The sequence below is a fragment of the Sphaerodactylus townsendi genome, linkage group LG01, assembly GCF_021028975.2.
Source record: "Sphaerodactylus townsendi isolate TG3544 linkage group LG01, MPM_Stown_v2.3, whole genome shotgun sequence".
In the NCBI taxonomy this organism is placed as follows: Eukaryota; Metazoa; Chordata; class Lepidosauria; order Squamata; family Sphaerodactylidae; genus Sphaerodactylus; species Sphaerodactylus townsendi.
This window is the reverse complement of record NC_059425.1, coordinates 54,109,475-54,129,926: the sequence shown is the minus strand read 5'-3', so window position 1 is coordinate 54,129,926 and position 20,452 is coordinate 54,109,475. Positions and strand designations below refer to the sequence as shown.

The window sequence follows — 20,452 nt, the reverse complement described above, 5'->3', positions numbered from 1 at the left end:
AGCCAAGTTAAACTTCGGCAGCCGCGTTCATAATAATGTATGTGAATGTAGTAAGCTATGTGTTCATTTCTGTTCGCAGCCTGCGCCTCTTTTCTTTCCTTGTGGCTGGGTACTCGGGCACCGTGTGCTGGTTGTACTCGCTCTCCCTTCCTTTCTCCCTCTCCCTCTCTCTCCCCCCCTCCCTCGCTCGTCCTCTCGCTCTCTCCCTTACACCGCCAGCCCCTGATGTGATGGCGAAGAAACCCCGTTGACAAGGCACTGCTTTTTCATGACGGTGAGTTTCCCTTTGAGTGTATTATAATTTTGTGATAAAAATTTCAAGGAAAAAAAAACACACAACCTCCTTCCTCCCTTCCTTCGGGGAGGGAAAAGAGAGAGGGGGGAGATCTATCTCTAGACAGGCAGCAAAGAAAGAGGAGCAAATTAACAACCAGGAGTTGCCAAAACCAGGATATTAGGTTTCAGCCCAGAGAGCTATTGGCTCTGGGGCTATGTATATAAATATATATCTAGAGAAGGAGAGGGAGGTGGGGGGGGGAGAGGGAGGAAGACGATGAAGAAGAGGGCGATTTTGCGCGGGTGGTGCTTGGTGGGCAGATGTTAATTCGCAGAGAAATGAAATATTTATTTCTGTTGCAGCGAGAGGTGGCGGCGGCGGCGGCGGCGGCGGCTGCTGAGGGCACTTTCCAAAATGTGTTTCTTCAAGGGGGAGAGACAGACAAGGAGGGAGAGAGAGAGAGGGAGAGGACAGATAAGGTTTCAGGTCTGGGCTGATAGATGCAAGCGAGGGGGAGAGGTCTGGGTGTTTTTCCCCTCTCGTGCTGATGCCATGCAAATGCAGGAGAGAGGAGGGAGGAAAAAAAAATCTCTTTTAATGACTCATTGATTGAGTCGGTTTAAAATTAGTTGTTGTGTTTTTTTTTTGGCCGCCCCCTTGGTGGCCGTCGGGAGAGTGAGAGGAAGAGGAGTGTGTCTGTGTGAGTGTGGTGTGTGTGTGTGAGTGTGAGGAAGAGGGGGATCGAGAGAGTGTGCGAGGGAGAAAGAAAAATAATCTTTTCAAATCTCCTCCCTCTTTTTCCCCCCCTCGTTTCTTTGCTTTTCTCTAAAGCTCTCTGGTCTGGGAAGCGCTTTTTCTTCCTCCTCCTCAGGAAAATGGAGGCGCTTCGTCTTCTCTCTCCTGGGCGGGAGGCTGCCGAGGATTTTTCTTTTCTTTCGCATCCCCGGTTGGATTTGCCTTCGTCTCCCACCTCTGCCGTCTTGTGCTAATTTCCACTGTATTCCTAGCATGGGCTGTACCTTTTGTCGTGGATTTCCTCCTCGTTACTTTTATTTGTATGGGCTTTTTCTGTGCTATTTATTCGGGTTTTTTCTTTGTTTGCAGTTTCTTCCGATCTCTTGTCTATGCGTCCTTGTTGCAAGGAATGGAAATGGTGATTGTTTCGGTATATGTAATTCTAGGTAGGATTTAAGGCGAACCAAAACCGCTTTCGAAGAAAATATTTCGCTGTAATTTATATTTTAAAACTGCAAGATTAATAAATATTTTACATCTGTTACCGCTGTTTCGTTTTTGCCGTTCGATCTGTGAACCTGTACATGCAATCGGATTAGCTTTCCAACCTAGTAATTTTTAAAAATAGATTTTCATTTATGATTACGCTAAACTGGTGGGGGGAGGGTGGGACGAGGAAAAATAAAAAATTCATTCATAATAGGCAGAAGGTTGGATCGTTATAAGGTGGGTCGTTTAATTTTTTTTCTCCTAGCTTTTAAATCGAGACGGGAATTTGTTGAGGGAAGTAAACCTGGGTAATCTCAGTTGGATTTTATAAAAAATCAGACACTCGGAAACTGCATTGGTGAAATACCTATCACCAGAGCAAAAAACAAAACCCCAAACGAATGGAAGACGAGGCCTTTTTTCTGTGACGGTTCCTCCCTTCCGTTTGAATCTAAATTGCATGGTTTTGAATGACTTCAGGAGTACTTGTGTCTCTCCGACGACCACCAGCCCAAGAAAGTGATTTCCCCCCCTCTTTAATCGTGTCGGCGTTTACATGGCGAGGGCTTGCGCGATGTGTGACTGTATTGAAAGGACGTAGATAGAACAGGAAAGAAGAAGATGGCGCTGCCTGGCTGCCTGCCAAAGTCTGTGGCGCAGTTTCTCTGCTCGCTCTCTTCCCCGACTGGCGCCATTTTTAGACTCTGCTAGTCATTTTTGCACCCGCTGGGGCGTCGCCCTCTGCTTCTTGGAGTCTCTGTTGTCACTTCGAAACAAGCCCTTTCAAAATACTGTCTTAACATTCTGCTGGCCAGAATCTGGAGGATGTTCTCTATGTAGTAATGTTTATAGCCAGTCTCTTTTGAATTTGTAAGCAAAGTATCTTATTAAATACAATGGATTTTTTTTGCTTTTAAAACAAAAATCACGTAGTCGTAATATCATGTGCATTTTCCTTATTGTATTCTTGGCTTCATGGATAAATGAAGGTTAAATCGCAACTCTCATTTTCCCAATCAGATTGGCTTCATGGAGTGGTGGTGAGGAGGTAACTTGAGTCTTCAATTAATAAACCCATACATAGTGAAATAAACCGATATTGTGCAAAACCTCGAGGTGACTGCTGAGATGTGTGTGATTTGTGAGTTACAGATATAAAAATGGACGTGTATGACTGGATGTGATGGCCTCAGATTTTATTTGTCTCTGTAAATGAACATTTTTATTCTGTACCAATTAAGTCCTAATGCTGAAAATCTAATGAGTGAATTTATGACCACAATACTATTTTTGTTAAAGAGCTATAATTATATATAAAGTTATAAACATAAAATTTTGCAAACAAATTGGCTCTTCTGAATTTTGCCACCTTCAAATTTCCCCCAATTTGGAAATGGTGGCACTACCTATGCTTTCCCTGTGAAAACAGGGTGTAATAAAAATTTCAAAGGAAAACTTAGTTTGGCAAACATTCTGGTTCTGTGAAAAAATAAGACTTCCATCAGTCTTGTCAAAACTTAGACCTTCCTTCCATGTTGTCTTAACATTAAGTAAAGATTTAATCATCTAGAAATATTTGTGCTTCAATTCCATAATATTTTCCTAATAGTACTGCATAAAAATGGTGCATGATAAAAAATGGCATGGACATTGCTTTCTTTTTGACAAATAAGAAATGACTAAATAAAGTAAATTTATGTCAGAATGTTAACTGCCTCAAGCCAGTGCTCACACATACTTATCCGTGGCTTTTGAAGAATTGGTTAAGCACCCAGCATTGTAACTAGGTAACAGTTTAGAACTTTCTCCAGCATATCACAGTAGTTTTCATAAAGGTTTTAGGGACAATTATTGGTATTCAAGCTTCCACAACCTAAGATATTAGCTTTAGAATAGTTTCTGATCAAGAATACTATAATTCATTTAAGAGTATCAGCCTTTCTTCACAGTGTAGATTTAAACCAAATTAAATGTGAAACAATTACAGTATCTTGTGGAAATTAAATAAAACTGATGAATGGAATAATAGCAGAGCAATGGATGAATGGAAAAGTAGGAGAGCAATCATTGGACATGAGTTTCTTTGCAGTGCGAGACAATGTTTGAATTGGAAATATGAGAAGCCTAAAGCTCCCTCTATATAGAGAGGATATTTCTGAAGTTGAAGTATTTTGATACACAAATTCCATTTCATTACTCAAGTTCTACACAGTACACTAGAATTTTAAATGCATCCATGATTATTCCCCAAGTCAAGGGTGTCTTTGCTACAGGATTTTTGCCCCAAGTTCTTTGCCTAGTGGGGTCTCTCAGGGATCAGCGTTGGGACCAGTGCTTTTCAGCCTGTTCATCAATGATGGGCAGCTCTATCCAAAGCCGGAGGTGACTGCGGACTGTGCCACCCCACCGCCTCCAGAGGACTTTCCTGTGGCGTTGGGAGGAAGGGAAAACAAAACACAACCCCCCCGCCAGAAAGCCTTTTGGGTGGTGTAATTCCAAGGCCCCAGGTGCTCGTTCTCAGTGGCAAAGTCCAGGTGGAAGCCAGCTAACATTGGCTCCACCACGGGAATGCCCCAACCTGCACTGGTGTCCTGGACGCTGGTGCAGCTCAGAACACCAGCCTCCCTTCTGGGACAGGTGCTGCCGAGGTCTACAGCACCCACAAGCCTCACAGTTTGCCCATCCTGCTGGCTTTATTGAACCATCCCCCCCGCTCTCCTTTGGTTTGCTGTGTTAGTTCTGGGGCTGAACAGCTAGGTGGCCAAGTTTGCAGGTGATACCATATTATATAGGGTGGTTAAAACCAAAATGGATTGTGAAGACCTCCAAAATGATCTCTCTGTACTGGAGGAATGGGCATTAAAATGGCAGATGAGATACAGTGTGAGCAAGTGTAAAAGTGATGCATACTGGGGCAAAAAAATCCAAGCGTCATATATACACTGATGGGGTCTGTACTGGCTATGGCAGACCAAGAAAGGTATCTTCGGATAGTAGTGGATTGCTTGATGAAAATATCAATCCAGAGTATGGCTACTGTGGAAAATGCAAATTCCATGCTGTCCATAATTAGACAAGGAGCAGAGAATAAAATTGCTGCTATTATGCTGCCCTGATACAAATTTATGGTGACACTACATTTAGAATGCTATGTACAGTTCTGGTTATACCTAAGAAGACATTGCAGAGCTTGAGGAGGTGCAGAAAAGAGCCTCTCAAATAATCAGGGAGCTAGAACAACTGCCCCATGAGGAGTGGTTAAAACGCTTAGAAAAAAGGCAAGTTAGGGGTAGTTATGATAGAGGCTTATAAAATTATGCATGGTGTGGAGAGAATGAATAGTAATCATGATGCATACCTATTTTCTCCAGTATCAGAGGAGCATGCTTATTATTTTAGATGTTGTGGAACATAGACCGCATAATTTTGCTTCAGTCTTGTTTGTGGGCTTGCTAGAGGCACCAGTGTGAACAGACTGCTGGACTTGATGGGCCTTGGTCTGATCCAGCATGGCTTTTGTTATGTTCTTATAAACTCAGTGTTTTGGGGGAGTGGAATTTTTCATTATCCACACGACACTGTCTTTCTTTTGTGCGTCTTTAGAGGTTTCACCAGCATTTGCTGGCCTTTCTCAAACCTACTTTATTCTGAGGGTTTGGAAAAGAGTGCAGTAAAGGCTGGAAGGTTGCTGTTTGGGTGAGAAATTTTGGATTTTCTGGCCCACATGGCAGCCATTTCCCCTGATTCTGTCCCCACGCTAGCCGTTTCCTCCCTCTCCTGGGGCACTAACGGGCATTAGAATATTCTATCAATATACAGGTGTAGAGGTTTCTCTGAATTCACATTTTTCATTTAACAAACACTAATTTTTAACCCTTTCCCTTCTTGAGATTTAAGGAAAAGGGCAAGTGAAGGAGCTAGAGATTTGCTTTTTTTTTTTTAAATGAAAGTTGGGAATTCAGAGAAACTGCTACACTTATTAGTGCAACAATATGTTGACATATTCTAATGCCATTAAAAAATAAATACAAAACCCTGGTCACCCCAGGGAGGGGTGGCGGCCAGTTTTAGGAAACGGGGGAAAACTGTCGTGGAGGCCGTGTTTCTGCTGCAGCTACGTCAGCAATGGAACCCCCCACCCCCGCAAATCCTGTCTCTTTTGGCCCTTTCCGCACGGGCCAAAAACGGCGGCCTGGGGATGGCAAAAACGCCGACCCCAGGCCGCCGTTCGCACAGGCGGCGCTGCTGAAACGCAGCAGCGCCGACCTGGCTCCCCTTCCCCTCCCTCAGGGCGGCATCAGGCCATCCTCAAAAACACCCGTTTAAAGGATTGGTTTGGCGAAGTGAACAGCATGTTCACCGGCGATTAGCGGTCGCGGAAACGACACTGCCAGAGATACGCTGTTTTCCCCGTCCCTCTCTTACTTACCTCGTTGCCGTTGTCGCCCTGCTGTCCTCCTAAGCCCCGCCCACGCTGTCCTCCGACCCCTGGAGGTGGGAGGGCAGTGTGGGCGAGGCTTAGTAGGACAGCAGGGCAACGACAGCGACGAGGTAAGAGAGGGACAGGGAAGAAGGCGACTCCATCGCGGAGCAAAAGCCTCTCCTAACCCGACCTCTGCTGAAGGGCCACTTGCACGCGCTTACATGCGAAGCGACCTCCACCCCCACGCGGCAATTTCTTAACTGCCGATTATTGAGGGCGCCCGGAGGCCGATAGCGAGGAAGAACGCTTTGTGAAAGACACTAAGCCCTTTGAATGTACAAATTCAGGGTATATCTGCAATTCATGCTACTCATAGTATTCAAGCACTGGAACTGCAATTCTGTGCAAGGATCTTCAAATGATAAAGATATCCTGAAATGGAAAGGCAGTGAATTCTTCAGCTGTAAGAACTGTGAACTTCTCAAGTACCTAAGAGAAGCACGCTTTCCAAGAAGTTAGCAAAGGTGGGAAAGGGACCATTAGAATTGCCATTAGAATTGTGGTTTAATTGTTGGGGAAAGGGATCTAGGGTGACTTATAAAAAGTTACCTTTATTCTTGCTTTTTTCTTGTGCCTACTGGAAGGTACGCACTTAAAACAATGGCTTTGCCAACCCTGGGGTACTACATTCTGCCATGTTCAAATAAAATGTTTGTGCACTCAGCTTTACATTCAAACCATACAATATCTATGTGATTAATTACATGTTTCCATTTTTATTTCAGTCCACTATTTGTTCTACTGCAGTTAAAATAACTATTTAAAGGAAGTAGGAGAGGTTTTGAAGTCAGAACTACCAACTTTCTTAGTAGTATGCATAATGGAAAAAAATTCCTATTAAAGAATGTCATATAAATTAAAAATACTGGATTGGATCCAGCTAGCTTTTTCATTGGTAAAATAGGAGAGGAGGTCCCCTTTGAGTACCAAAAAGGCTTTGCTGGAGGTAACGGGACCTGAATAGTCAAAAGCCACGTGGAATGGTGGCTGTAGGAATGAGGGGAGCTAGGTGAGGTTGAATGAAAAGCTGGCAAGATCCAACCCAGAGATATGCTGATGTCAGATTTATCCAGATCTCAGCCTCTTTGTTTTGTCTTTTGAAAAGGTATATGGCAGTGATGGTGAACCTTTTCGAGACCGAGTGCTCAAATTGCAACCCAAAACCCACTTATTTATCGCAAATTGCCAACACGGCAATTTAACCTGAATACTGAGGTTTTAGCTTAGAAAAAATGGTTGGCTCTGAGGCGTGCGTTACTCGGGAGTAAGCTTGGTGATAGTCAGTGGCTTTGCTTTGAAGCAACCGTGCAACTCTTCCAACAGGTGAATCATGACCCTAGGAGGGTTTACTCAGAAGCAAGCCCCAATACTAGCAACTGAGCTTACTCCCTGGTAAAGAATCACATTTTAGTTCTTCACATGAAAATCAGTGGGGTTTAAAGCACTTAACAGGGTTACCTGTACTGCTTCCCCAAAACTAGGTCTTAGGTTAAATGCTAATAATTTTGCCCAGTGGTCCAGGCCAGCCTAGATGTGTGTGTGTGTGTGTGGGGGGGGGGGGGACTCTGCAATTCTGGAACTGCAATTCTGTGCCCACAGAGAGGGCTCTGAGTGCCACCTCTGGCACCCGTGCCATAGGTTCACCACCACTGGTATATGGAGACCTTGTTCTATCACTGTGCTTCACTATTCTCCCCTTCAGTAAGGTAGAAAAGTAGATGTTGATTCAAAACAACAGATAATTATGGAACAGTATTATTTCAGAAGTCATGGGATTCATTTGAAATGTGTTTTATTGGTATATCTGCTTAGTCACTGGCCATTTAAATTGATTTTCAGTGTAAGCCTAAGAAGAGTTACTCCAATCTATGCCCATTCCTCACAAAGGGCTTAAATTGAAGTAATTCTGCACAGGATTGCATTGATAATCTCTGAAGTTGGTAGAATAGCAGTGATCGGGCATTTGTAACAGTAAAGCCTGAAAGTGGAATCCTAAGCAGAGGTACACCCTTCTAAATCATTGGAAGTCAGCGATTTTAGAAGGCTATAATTTTGTTCAGTATCGCTCTGTGAAATTTGTACTTGTGTATATGCTTGTTTGCAGCACTGACAGAACATCATGGCCTGCGACATTCTGGTGTATTTCTTGGTATATGACAACATTATGGATAGGAGTACCATATAAACATACTTCCTTGGAGTTTCTGCTGGTTTCTGTATAACTTATTAATAAATTATTGGACTTAAAATTGCACCTCTCAAGATCGAGTGATGAAAAATCATTTATATTAATTCACTGTTTTAGAAATGGCCACAGCAACAAAGTCTTCAGTCGTCAAGCTATTTTTACTTTAGTAAAAGTGTAATTGTTAACCTAAAAATCTGTACTTAGTATTGGTCAGGAAATCATGTTAACTGGCTCTTAACTGGATCTAAAATATCTTTTAAGCTATGGGATTTGAAGTAAATCAAAATATACAGCCGTCCCTTTGAAGGTGTCATGGAATGATTTATTTTATTCCTATTTCAAACATTGAAGCAGAAACAGTAAATTGTGTTATGGACAGTGTGACACAGTATGTCATTCACCTATTCTGCTATGACCTGTCAGACATCATTCCTTTTGCTAAAACCATTATTATCCCTGAATGCTTGCAGAACCCAATGTGGGCTGCATGTGTATTCAATAAGGATTTTAAAAATGGGCTTAATACTACTCAGTCCCACTGCAGTTAGCATTCATAAACAAATACTGTATTACTCCCATATTGGTAAGTTCTCTTGGTGTTTGAAGAATTATTTACACTGTAAAATTATTTTATTTTCTAAAAATATTTTATATTGGCCATAACATTATCGAAAACAATTGCTGAAAAAGGAGTCGCCCCTACTCTTCTCTGGCTTTCTGTCTATGCAATCCCATATTCGGCAGTTGTTACAGAAATGTGCCAGGGAAACTATGTATCACTAATGCACTACTTTTGCTGCTTCTTTCGACATTGTCAGGGACTGAGGGGATCTGGGAAAAGAAGTGGACCTTGTTCGTTGCTGTTTCTGACAGACCTGGGAGGCTAAAAACAGAGCAGTGCTGAGTTAAATGTTCTCTGGTTTCTTGTTCATAGCTTGAAAGGACTAGAAGCTCTTCAGTTGCAGAGAAAAATGAGTTCTATAGAATTGATCATTAAAGTGATTGCCTGTAGGGAGTTGTTAATCTTGATATGTAGGCATGGCAAACCACAATGATGATTTAAACCAGGGGTCCCCAAACTTTTTAAACAGGGGGCCAGTTCACTGTCCCTCAGACTGTTGGAGGGCCGGACTAAAAAAAACCTATGAACAAATTCCTATGCACAAATGATTGTAAAATGTTTGATTTCACCTTTCAGCCTTTCTGTCATGGTCTATTTTTAGAACAGTGACCAAAGTATGTCAAGTACAGGGTGGGCTCCAAATATTGTTGGGGTGGCTGTGGAATACCTTCCCCTGTAAAAAAAAAAAAGCAGAACTTTCCCAATGAAACATTCCATCTAACCCAGGATCAGGAATCTTCCTGGGTTCTTTCCTCCCTAGCAGCCAGCGAGCGATTCGCCAGCCTGGCTGATGCCAATGGGAGTGAGGCGGAACAGAAAGCCTGAGAGCAACACATGGAGTAGCTGAGAGGGAAGGGTGGAGCAGGCGTTGCCACATGTAAGGTTTCCAACTCTGGGTCAGAAAATTCATGGAGATTTGGGGGTGCCATCATGTAACTGCAATCAACAGCCGTTGGGGCGGGGTTCCTATCCTCTCCCTTGAGCCCCCACTGCACATGAATGGAGTCATCGCCGCCATGCCTGGGGGGCCGGATAAATGCCTTCAGGGGGCCACATTTGGCCCCCGGGCCGTAGTTTGGGGACCCCTGATTTAAACAGAATTTTAAGTAGGTAAAGTCCCCAATCCTCCCTTACGTGGGTGACCACATGGATCTTTTAGGGCATTACAGAGTTCTGTTTCCCTTCCCCTTTTGAGTTTATATACATTGTAATTTCATAAAAGGGCAAGCATTGGGAGGCCTGTACATGATTCACATATCCAGTTGTGGGATTCAAATAATTTAACAGCCAGTTCTGATGGTGGGATTCAAATAATTTAACAACTGGTTGTTTACAAGCACCGTTTTAACAACCGGTTCTGCCGAAGTGGTGCGAACCTGCTGAATCCCACCACTGCACATATCCTCATCCTTCCCCCTTTACCTGGTTAAAAAAAAAAATGCAGTCTTAAAGTTTGCATTTCTGGGCAGCACAGAAATCAAGATGTGGAGCATGTACAGACTTCCTATTTCTTACAATGGCCTGGTGAGCTCACTCTTTGTGTGCCCACATAATGTACTAAGGAGATGAAGAAGGGAAAACAGGGCTCTTATGTGTTGTAGTGTATTCTTATGTTTATATTAGGGAAGGAGAAGGTCCAAATAGTTTTATAATCTTTATTCATCTTCACAACACCGAAGAAAGTAGGTAGTGACCCATCCACGGTCACCTGGTAATTCCAAGTCTTGTATTTTATCCATTGCTTTTCATGTGAGCTTGCTAGTGGAATATAAATGGTAGTACTACTTTTTGAGCAAAAGATGACCTCTTTATTTGAAATTGATATAAAAACCACTGTGATGGCTGTAATATGAAAAAAAGAAATATGTTAAATGGTATCTATTACATGAACATATGGCACTTTATATGAGACTATGACCTGTGAAAAGAGTTAGAGAAGAAAAAAATGAATCACACAAGAGTCTAATAAGTGAAGTGTGTAAAAAAACTTTCACAGAGTTTAAGGACAGCAGAAACTGGATGTTACTGAGGGGTGAGGAGGGCGGAGGGAGGAACAAGAACTGGGCAGAAAACTGTAAGCCATAGAAGTTGGCTTGAACTGTGTTTGATTAGGCAGTAGGAGGAACAGAGAGATAACACCCGACAGTTGCCAGCAAACATGGGAAAATGTCTGGCCCCTTTATAATAGATACTTTATGTATGGAGATGGACAGATCAAGTTTTTCATGCCCTGGAGGTAAATAACATCACCTGGCAAATACCACCTCTTATAAAAGGTAAAGGTGATGTCACATCATGATGTTTACTAGACAGACTATGTTTATGAGGTGGTTTGCCATTGTCCTCCCCAGTTATCTATACTTTATCTCCAGCAAGCTGAGTACTAATTTTACTGACTTGGAAAGGATGGAAAGCTGAGTCGATCTTGAGCTGGCTACCGGAAACTGACTTCCATCAGGATTAAACTCAGGTTGTGAGCAGAGCTTTGATTGCAGGACTGCAGCTTACTGCTCTGTGTGCCATGGGGCACTTGCCATCCTATTAAACCTGCATTAAAATGACAGGACATTTTCTCCCCCCAAGCAGTTGACAACCCTAACCAGGAGACAGTGAAATTTGAGGACACAGAGTTCAGAAAGGATATATGGAAGAACAAAATCCCTTCTGTGACAAGCTGCACCCAGGGCTGGTTTTGCTCAAAGGCTCCTTTGTCTTTTAAAGTTGCATGGCTATCAAGAACAAATAGGCTGGTGAAGTTTAATGAGAAAAACTTCTGCTTATTTTCTCTTGGACTACTGTTAAGGGTACAGAAAAAAATTAGGTTAATTACTGTACTATGTAAGCTACAAGGTTGAACCAGGCGGATTCAAGTCCAGTAGCACCTTAGAGATTCACAATACCACCCAAAGCCCAAGGTGCTGAGAAGTGGTTCTGCTACTGCACCATCCTGCTGCCTCCAGAGGGCTTTCGAGCAATGTGGGGAAGTGGAAAAAACAACAAAACTCCCCTGTCAGCCAAAAGCCCACCTTTTTGCCGGTGTTAGTCCAGGGCACTATTTGTGGCATCTGCTGCACGAAAGTACGGATGGGAGCTGACTACGGTTGACTTCACCCACTGAAATACCCCATCCTGCCTGCCTCTGCACTGATGTCCAATCGGATGCCAAAGCTGCCCAGAATGGCCAGCAGCCCTTTCAGTTCGGGCTCTGCCCAGGTTTGTGACGCTAACACACTCCACTGGCACATTTGCCAAATGTCCTGGTGGGGTGGACAAATGTGCCAGTGCAAGCTTGCATTGGTTCCATTGAACCATTCGATGAGGTTTTGACAGTCAGAGTTCCCTTAATCAGGTACAAGGTGAAATGGAGATCTCTGAGTCTGTTGCAAGGAAGGAATTCAGGGTGCAGATGTACAATGCACATAGTAATACTAAGCATTCAAGGTACAGTATACTATATAATACATAGTAATACTATGTGTATAGGGCTACTATACATACTATATATAATATATTTTTATTATTATTTAATATATTTTTATTATTTTATTTATTATATTTGTACCCTCCTTATTCCCGGCCAAGGCCGGGCTCAGGGTGGCTCACAAGAGGGAAAACTTCCACAATAACATATAATATAAAATCTTGTTGAACTCTGAAGTACTTCTGGACTTAAATCTTACTTCCGTACTGCAGATCAACATTGCTACCTTCTGAAACTATCTTTGGGGTTGAACCAGAATGCTAAGGAACTATAAGGTTACCTTGCCCAAACCTAAGAAGGCTTCTGTAGGTTTGAGATTTGTTGAAGAAAAATTCCACTATTTTCCATTACTGCAACTCTGTGACTAGAAATATAACATCTGGCAACATTCTCAGTTCTGTGCAAAATTTCATGAACAGGGCCTATCTAGATCTAATCTTCCAAAACCCTAGTAGGAAGAGGGGCCAAAGAAGCAATAAGATGATTTGAATTAATCAGCAAAATCTGCTGTTGAAGGAAGAATTTAAGGCAAACCCCAACCTTACCAAGTTTGGATCTCTGCAATGTGGATTAATCTGTGAGGGATAAATGACCTATTTTGTATACAGTGGAACAAGATTTGCTTTTCCTTGCTCTTTATCAGTTGCAAAAGCTTTTCCTGTTAATAAATCTCCATTGGTGAACAAACTTGGCAGCAAGAGGTGGGGCTGTGATACAGGCCCCACCTCCTTATCTGCAATCTCCCTGTCATCCTTTAGCACACCTTTTGTTCCTTCCTCATCTAACAGGCCTACCACTTCCCTAGCTGGCTTCCTACTTTTGATGTACTTGAAGAACTGTTCGTTGCTGGTCTTGATGTTTGCAGCCATGCATTCCTCATAATCCTTTTTTCCTCCTTTACTCTTTTGCCCCATTTGTGTTCCTTCTCGTATTCTTCATCAGTAGAGTTGGACTTCCATTTTCTAAAGACATCTTTTTTCTGATAGTTTCCTCAACCTCCCTTGTTAACCATGGTGGCTTTCTTTTGGACTGGGTGCTGCCTTTCCTAACCTGCGGAACACATTCCAGCGGAGCTTTTATTACTGTGTTTTAAATAACCTCCAAGCAACTTGAACAGTTTTGACCCTTGATTTTCCCTTTCAGCTTCCTGCGCACTATCCCCCTCATCTTTGAGAAATTTCCCCTACTGAAGGCGAATGTAACTACATTAGCAGTTGTCACTTGCTTGCATTCAGAGATACTGAATTTGACAGCATTGTGGTTGCTGTTCCTTATCAGCTCAACAACACTGACTTCCTGCACCAGGTCCTGGGTCCCACATAGAATTAGATCTAGGATCACCTCTCCCCTGGTTGGTTCCACAACCATCTGCTCTAAGCCACAGTCATTTAGCATATCCAGGAATGCTCTCTCCTTACTATGACCTGAACATGCATTTTTCCAGTTTATATGGGGATAGTTGAAATCACCCATTACCACTATGTTTTTGCTTTTGTTGGCCTCTCTAATTTCTTTTTCCATCTCAGAATCTTCCTGTGCATTTTGGTCAGGGGAACAATAATATATCCCTAATATTAGACAATCCTTCACCCCTGATATTGATATCCACAGTGCTTCTGTAGGGGAATCAGCTCCCCTTGCATTCTCTATTTTATGTAACACTATGCTCTCTTTGACGTAGAGGGCAACACCATCCCCGATACACCCTGTCCTATCCTTCCTGTAGAGCCTGTAACCTGGGATAACAGCACCCCACTGGTTCTCCTCATTCCACCATGTCTCTGTGATGCCCACTATATTAATGTCCTCCTTCAAAACCTTGTACTCCAGCTCCCCCATTTTAGGTCGAAGGCTTATACTATTAGCACAGAGACACCTGCATACCCTGTCTGTGTCCCTAACCTGGAATTTATGTGCTTTGCCCTCTAGCCCTTTGTAGACACTATCACTTATCACATGCACATTGCTGTGTTCCACGCTTGTATGTGTTTGAATTAGAAAAAACTGTCTCTCTGCCTGCATCCTCATAGATACTGTATTCCGAACTGAAGTCACCTCAGCTCCTATCGGTTTTCCCTGAGGGATCAGTTTAAAAGTTGTTCTGCCACCTTTTTAATGTTGAGAGCCAGCAGCTTGGTTCCTCTTTGGTTAAGATGAAGTCCGTTTCTTTTGTACAGACCCACCTTGTCCCAAAAGGTTCCCCAGTTCCTAACAAATCTGAAACCCTCTGTCTTACATCACCTTCTCATCCACGCATTGAGACCCTGTATTTCCACTTACCAAGCTGGCCCTGCGCGTGGAACAGGTAGCATTTCTGAGAATGCCAGCTTGGGGGTCCTGGCTTTCAATCTGTTACCTAGCAGCCTAAATTTAGCTTCCAGAACCTCCCGGCTACATTTCCCAATGTCGTTGGTGCCAATGTGGACCACAATTGCTGATTCCACCCCAGCACTGTCTAACAGCCTATCTATTTTTTATTATTATTTATTTATTTATTAAACTTTTATACCGCCCCATCCTCTAGGGGCTCTGGGCGGTGTACAGCATAAAACATGGTAAAACAAGTCACTAAAATCTTTAAAACAGCGGTAACAAACATTAATAGTAATCCATAAAATAGCTTAAAACTCATAAAACAGCAAAAAACCATAATACATAATAAAAGGCGTCCGACCCCAATTTAAAACCTACCCCCATGAGGGGGGATGGCAGGACCCCTCAATATGAGGGGACCCTGATGTAACTGCCCTAGGGGCAGGGCAGTAAGGGGGCACCATATCAGCAGCTGGACACTCCAAAGGCCCGGTGGAACAACACAGTCTTACAGGCCCTGCGGAACTCACCCAGGTCCCGCAGGGCCCGGACAGCTGGAGGAAGGGTCTAGATAGAACTATCTAGACGAAGCGTGACACCTGCAACCTTTGCACCAGCCAGTCAAGTCACCATGTGGCTATCACGCCTCTCACAAACCCAACTCTCTACATCCCTAATGATCGAATCACCTGCTTTGAGGAGCCCCCCACTTCCCCAAGGGGCATCCTCCGTGTGAAAGGATAGCTGATCACCAACTAAGGAAGGGGTCCCATTTAAGGGAGCATCTTCCACCACCTCAGACTGGCATCCCCCAGACCCTCATTCTCCATGATATCTGAAGAGATGTTATCCTGGGAGTGGGTCCCGGCTGTTAGGTTTCTGAAAGCCTTGTCTGTCACGCTCTTTGCCTCTGTCACCATCTCCAGGTCTGCCACCTTGGCTTCAAGAGAACACACATGTTTTCTGAGTGTCAGGAGCTCATTGCAGCGAGGGCACACCCACGATTTCTGCCCTATAGGTAGATAGTCGTACATGTGACACTCAGTGCAAAACACTGGAAAGTCCCCATATCCCTGCTGGCTTCTTGCCTTCATATCTAACTTTGATTAGATATTCAAATATTTAACTTTTAATGAGTTCCTCCCCCTTGAACTTTCTGTACTTTCTACTATCCCTCAAGATATGTTCTTATTTAATAAAACACCTACTTCCAGAGAGTGAGCAACAGAGCTAATAGGAAGCGCCACCTCTCAGCAAGCCCCACCTCTCAGAAGTCTGGAGCAAGCACACGGCCAGAACAATGAAAACAAGAAACAAGAAAAAGCCCCTGTTAAAAACGCATTATTGAAAGATTGAGCTTTGAGAAAAGCTCCCCCAAAAGAAAAACCAGAACTCACTTAGTGCTGCCTGCCCCACTTCTCTCTACTGCTACTCCTCTCCGCTGCTTCCGAAAAGAAAAACCAGAGCTCACCTAGTGCTGTCTTCCCACTTCTCATTTCCCTGCTACTCCTCTCCTCTGCTACTCCTCTCTGCTGCTTCCAGAGTCCACAGCTCCTTTCCTTCCATATCTCAGCTCCCTAACAGCTAATACTAGTAATAAAAGTCAGTAAACAGTAGCAGCACTAACTAACATACACCGGTCCTTAAGGTAGCAGAAAAACAACTCTAGCCCTCCTAGGTCTGTAAAATAAAACAAATTACTAGAGCTCTGGACTAACGTTCCACTCCAGGCGCCAACTTGATGAAGACTCTTGTAAGAGAAATGGGATAAGTTGTCTTTCCAGTTATAGACAAGACTGTTTCCACTAGCACAAGATTGCTCAGAAGGGATCCATGGGATTCAGCCCATTGCATATAATTTGAATATTATCTATCAGTGGATGTTTCATTAGTTCTTAATCTTCTAGTATTTTGCTAATTTATCCAGCATAGTATTTTCAGTACTGAAAACTGTATATTGAGATTTTGGTTCATATATTTGACCTTTAGAATATCAAATGTAGAGGCCACAGGTGGCTTCTCTTGGGTTCTGTTCAGACATAACAGGTGAAACTGTGGTTTATTCTTGCTATGGTTTGTGAAACTGATATTTGACTCCTAGACGATGGCTTGGTTCAGAGATAACACAACAGTATTTTAATTATGATTAGTTCATGAAATCAGAATTTGGCTTGCAGACAGTCATTTAAATTTTGTTCGTTTTGGCAAATTTGAGTTTTATCACTCTTGCACTTTCCCCCACAGATAACCTGTGGGTATTTAAGGGAAGGGGATATGGCTCAAAGGTAGAATATCCCAGGTTCAATCCCTGCAATCTCCAGTTAGAAGGATCAGTTAAGATGTGATGGGAAAGACTTCTCCCTGAGAATTTGGAAAACTGCTGCCAGGTGGAGGAGACAGTACCAGTGACGTAGGTATAGATTTTTTATGGGGGGGGGGGTTCAGGGGCAAGGCCACGCCCCCACCTGCCTCTGGGGATATGGCCTCGCCTCCCCAAGCCCCACCCCCAGACTAAGTGCTTATAAAAGCAGCTCTCCGAGGCAAGGGATGGCAGACTCCCGTGACCCGCCCGCCCCGCCTGGCAGCCGGCAGTCCCTTCTCTCTCCCCTCCAGGCAGAGGGGTAGCTAGGGAAAATGGAGCTCAGTGCAAAATGTGAAGTTTGCACACATACCCCCCCATGGGCGACTGCTGTGATGCTGGAATCCACCCCCAAACAGCATCACTTTCAATGGTGTTTAAATTAGGGAGCCCATATTCTCCTTTTAAATCCACCTTAAAGGGAGAATCTGAGGTCCCCAGATAAAACAATATTGAAAGTGATGCTGTTTTTGGGTGGATTATCCCTCACCCTGAAACAACATCACTTTCAATGTTTAAACTGGGGACCTCAGATTCTCCCTTTAAATCCATGCCAAAGGGGGTGGATTTAAAAAGAGAATCTGGGAAAATTTGGGGGGTGCCTGCTGTCAGGGGTGCAATTGTTGAGCAGCAGCACCAAACTTTCAGGGTATCTTTGGGAGACTCTCCTGATGATACCACCCAGGTTTGGTGGAGTTTGGTTCAGGGGGTCCAAAGATATGGACCCTCAAATGGGTAGACCCATCTCCTATTAGCTTCCATTGGAAACAATGGGGGATGGAGGTACCCGCTTTGGGATTCCATAACTTTGGACCCCGTGGACCAACCTTCACCAAACCGGGATGGTATCAGCAGCAGACTATCCTGATGATACCACCTAGGTTTAGTGAAGTTTGATTCAGGGGGTCCAAAGATATGGACCCTCAAATGGGTAGACCCATCTACTGTTAACTCGCATTGGAAACAATGGGGGATGGGGCACCCCTTTTGGGGGTCCATAACTTTGGACCCCCTGAACCAAACTTGGCTGGTATCATCAGGAGTATCACCTGAAATTTTGGTGCCGCTAGCCTAAAAACTGCGCCCCCTGCAGGCCAAAAACCGAAAAAACACTTTAAAAATACAAAAACCCACAAATGGGGGGCGGAGCTTCGGACATGCAATGGGGGGGTCTGAACCCGAGAAACCCCCCTCTTACCTACGTCCTTGGACAGTACTGAGTTAGATGCACCAGAGGTCTGATTCAGTATAAGATATCTGCCACTTGGAGTTGGAGGAGAGAACTTTGTGTTACATTGCGGGTGCTTTGCTTTTTCCTTAGTTGTCATGGATGATGATGATGAGTCCTGTCTCTTTGATCTTATTGTTTTTTTGGTAAAAAGGATTTGGATGATTTGGATTTGCATATACCAAATCACCACCCTCTCCTTGGTTCTGGCCAGATGTTTCTGTGGCTGGGGAGTGTGCAAGGGCAGTATTGGAGAGCCATGTGTTTGTGCTCACATATCTGACAAAACCATAATTAAAACTAAATGCAGCTGGTAAAGCAACTCCAAACCATGGTTTTAGATTCTGGGTGATGGACTCCTGCTAACCGCTGTTAGCAGTGTTGTCTGAATGGTTTTGTTTTACATTAGAGAACTGACCCTAGATTTGGTGAATCATGTTATATCTTTAATAATGGCAGTTGTTAAAGTGTTGTAATAACAGGACTAGTACAATAAGGCTGAAAAAACCATGAAATCTGAAAAGCTATTGACTATTGATATTTGTCTCAGCCATAAATCTCCTGGATGGCCTGAAACAAATCACTATTTTTTAGTCACATCTCAAAATAATACTGACTTATTTGACTGATTATGATGTATGCAAATTTGTATGAACACACAAAACTAACAGAACAGTCCTACAAGCACATTCCTGGGAGTAATTAGCATTGGACAGTCCTAAGTAGGATTCTGAGTGGACCTGCTTAGCATTGCTCTCTAATCTCTCTATATAAAAAGCTAACAGTGTTTTTGTTGATGACAGTATACCTCAGTAACTGCTGGGCCAATTCCTCTGAAAATTCCCAGCCACTATAGTCAGCCAGGTGAGAGTGTTTTTAGATGTTCACATACCTGAAATTCCACACCTGGCCCAGGTAAAACACCTTTTTCCTGGCGCTCCCTGGTGAAGGACATGCAGCTGCCTGTGTAACTGTCACTTTTAGAATGTTCGTTCTGCTTAGAATGTTCATTCAGATGGCCAGATATGAGCAGTGAGAACAGTACATAGGCAGTAACTCGAGTGGAAGTGAAACACATACACACACATACACACGAGGGAGAGGGAAGGGAGGGGGAGGGAGGGGTGGCATGCAAGGGAAGAGAGGGAGGGAGAGGAAAGGGACAGAGGGGGAGGCATGCAAGGGAAGCGAAGTGAGAGAGGGGAGACAGTGAGGGGTGACATGCAAGGGAGGGGAGGCAGGGGGCCCAGCATCTTGATATGACCCACCTACCCTAGCAGAGGAAAAGGGAAGTGAAGGGGGAGGGGTGGCATGCAAGGGAAGAGAAGTGAGGGAGGGAAAAGAGTGTGGGGCGACATGCAAGGGACGGGAGGGAGGGGCCAGGCACCCTAGATTCCCTGAATACTGCGGTTACAGTTAAGAAAACCAGGCACGCATTACTCAGGAGTAAGCTCGGTACAGCAACGTGACATACTTTGAATGGCCGCGTCGCGCCCCTCAGAGGGTTTCCTCAGAAGCGACACCCATTGCCACCAACCAAACTTACTCCCAGGTAAAGGATCATGACCAGCCAGCCTAGATGTGTGGGAGGGGTGCCTTTCCATTCCCCCCCCCCCCAAGGAATGTGGCCACACACATCACTGACATCGCACAGTATCAGGCTGCGTGTTTGCATGAGCACGTACTACTGGCCTCTGCAATTGATCTGCTGCTACTATTCCTTTTCCATTTCACCACAATAAGCCACAGCAACGCGTGGCCGGGCCACGCTAGTATAGTATGAATACAAAATAATGCTAAGATTTATGACTACCCATGTTACTTGTAATGTGACCCAAGTAGTATGTTTATGTCGAATTAAGTTTCAGGGGGTTGAAATGTATTTAGAATTATAATTTTCAATCTGAAATGATTATAAGAGAGCCATGGTATAGAATGGGGATCCAGCTAGCTTTTTCACCCTGTCTTCCCTGACTCCCCTTTCTATCATAGCCTTAGTCCCACGTGTCTTTTGCATATGCTAGTGCCATTATCCCTATCATAAACTTTTTTGGTGATCAAAGAGAACCCCTCTTTCCTTTTTCACCTGCAGAAAACTGGTTGGATCCAACCCAGTAACACATTCCATAGAATTATTTATTGTGAAAAACGGTCTCCCTTTTGTATTGTCAAAGGCTTTCACGGCCGGATTCAACTGGTTCTGGTGGGTTTTCTTGGCTGTGTGGCCGTGGTCTGGTGGATCTTGTTTCTAACGTTTTGCCTGCATCTGAGGCTGGC

General features: G+C 43.8%; 1 protein-coding gene across 2 annotated transcripts in view; it reads left to right on the top strand.

Annotated features, from left to right (window-relative positions):
* The window catches only part of BICRAL (BICRA like chromatin remodeling complex associated protein), an 84,776-nt gene continuing 64,324 nt past the window's right edge, over positions 1-20,452 (top strand). The window contains exon 1 of one of the 2 annotated variants that reach the window (XM_048507256.1): positions 1-274. The gene's annotated coding sequence lies outside the window, so the exon portion shown is untranslated. Of the gene's footprint in view, positions 275-1,714; positions 1,739-20,452 lie in introns of those variants that run through there. The other variant, XM_048508076.1, reaches the window with a different exon arrangement.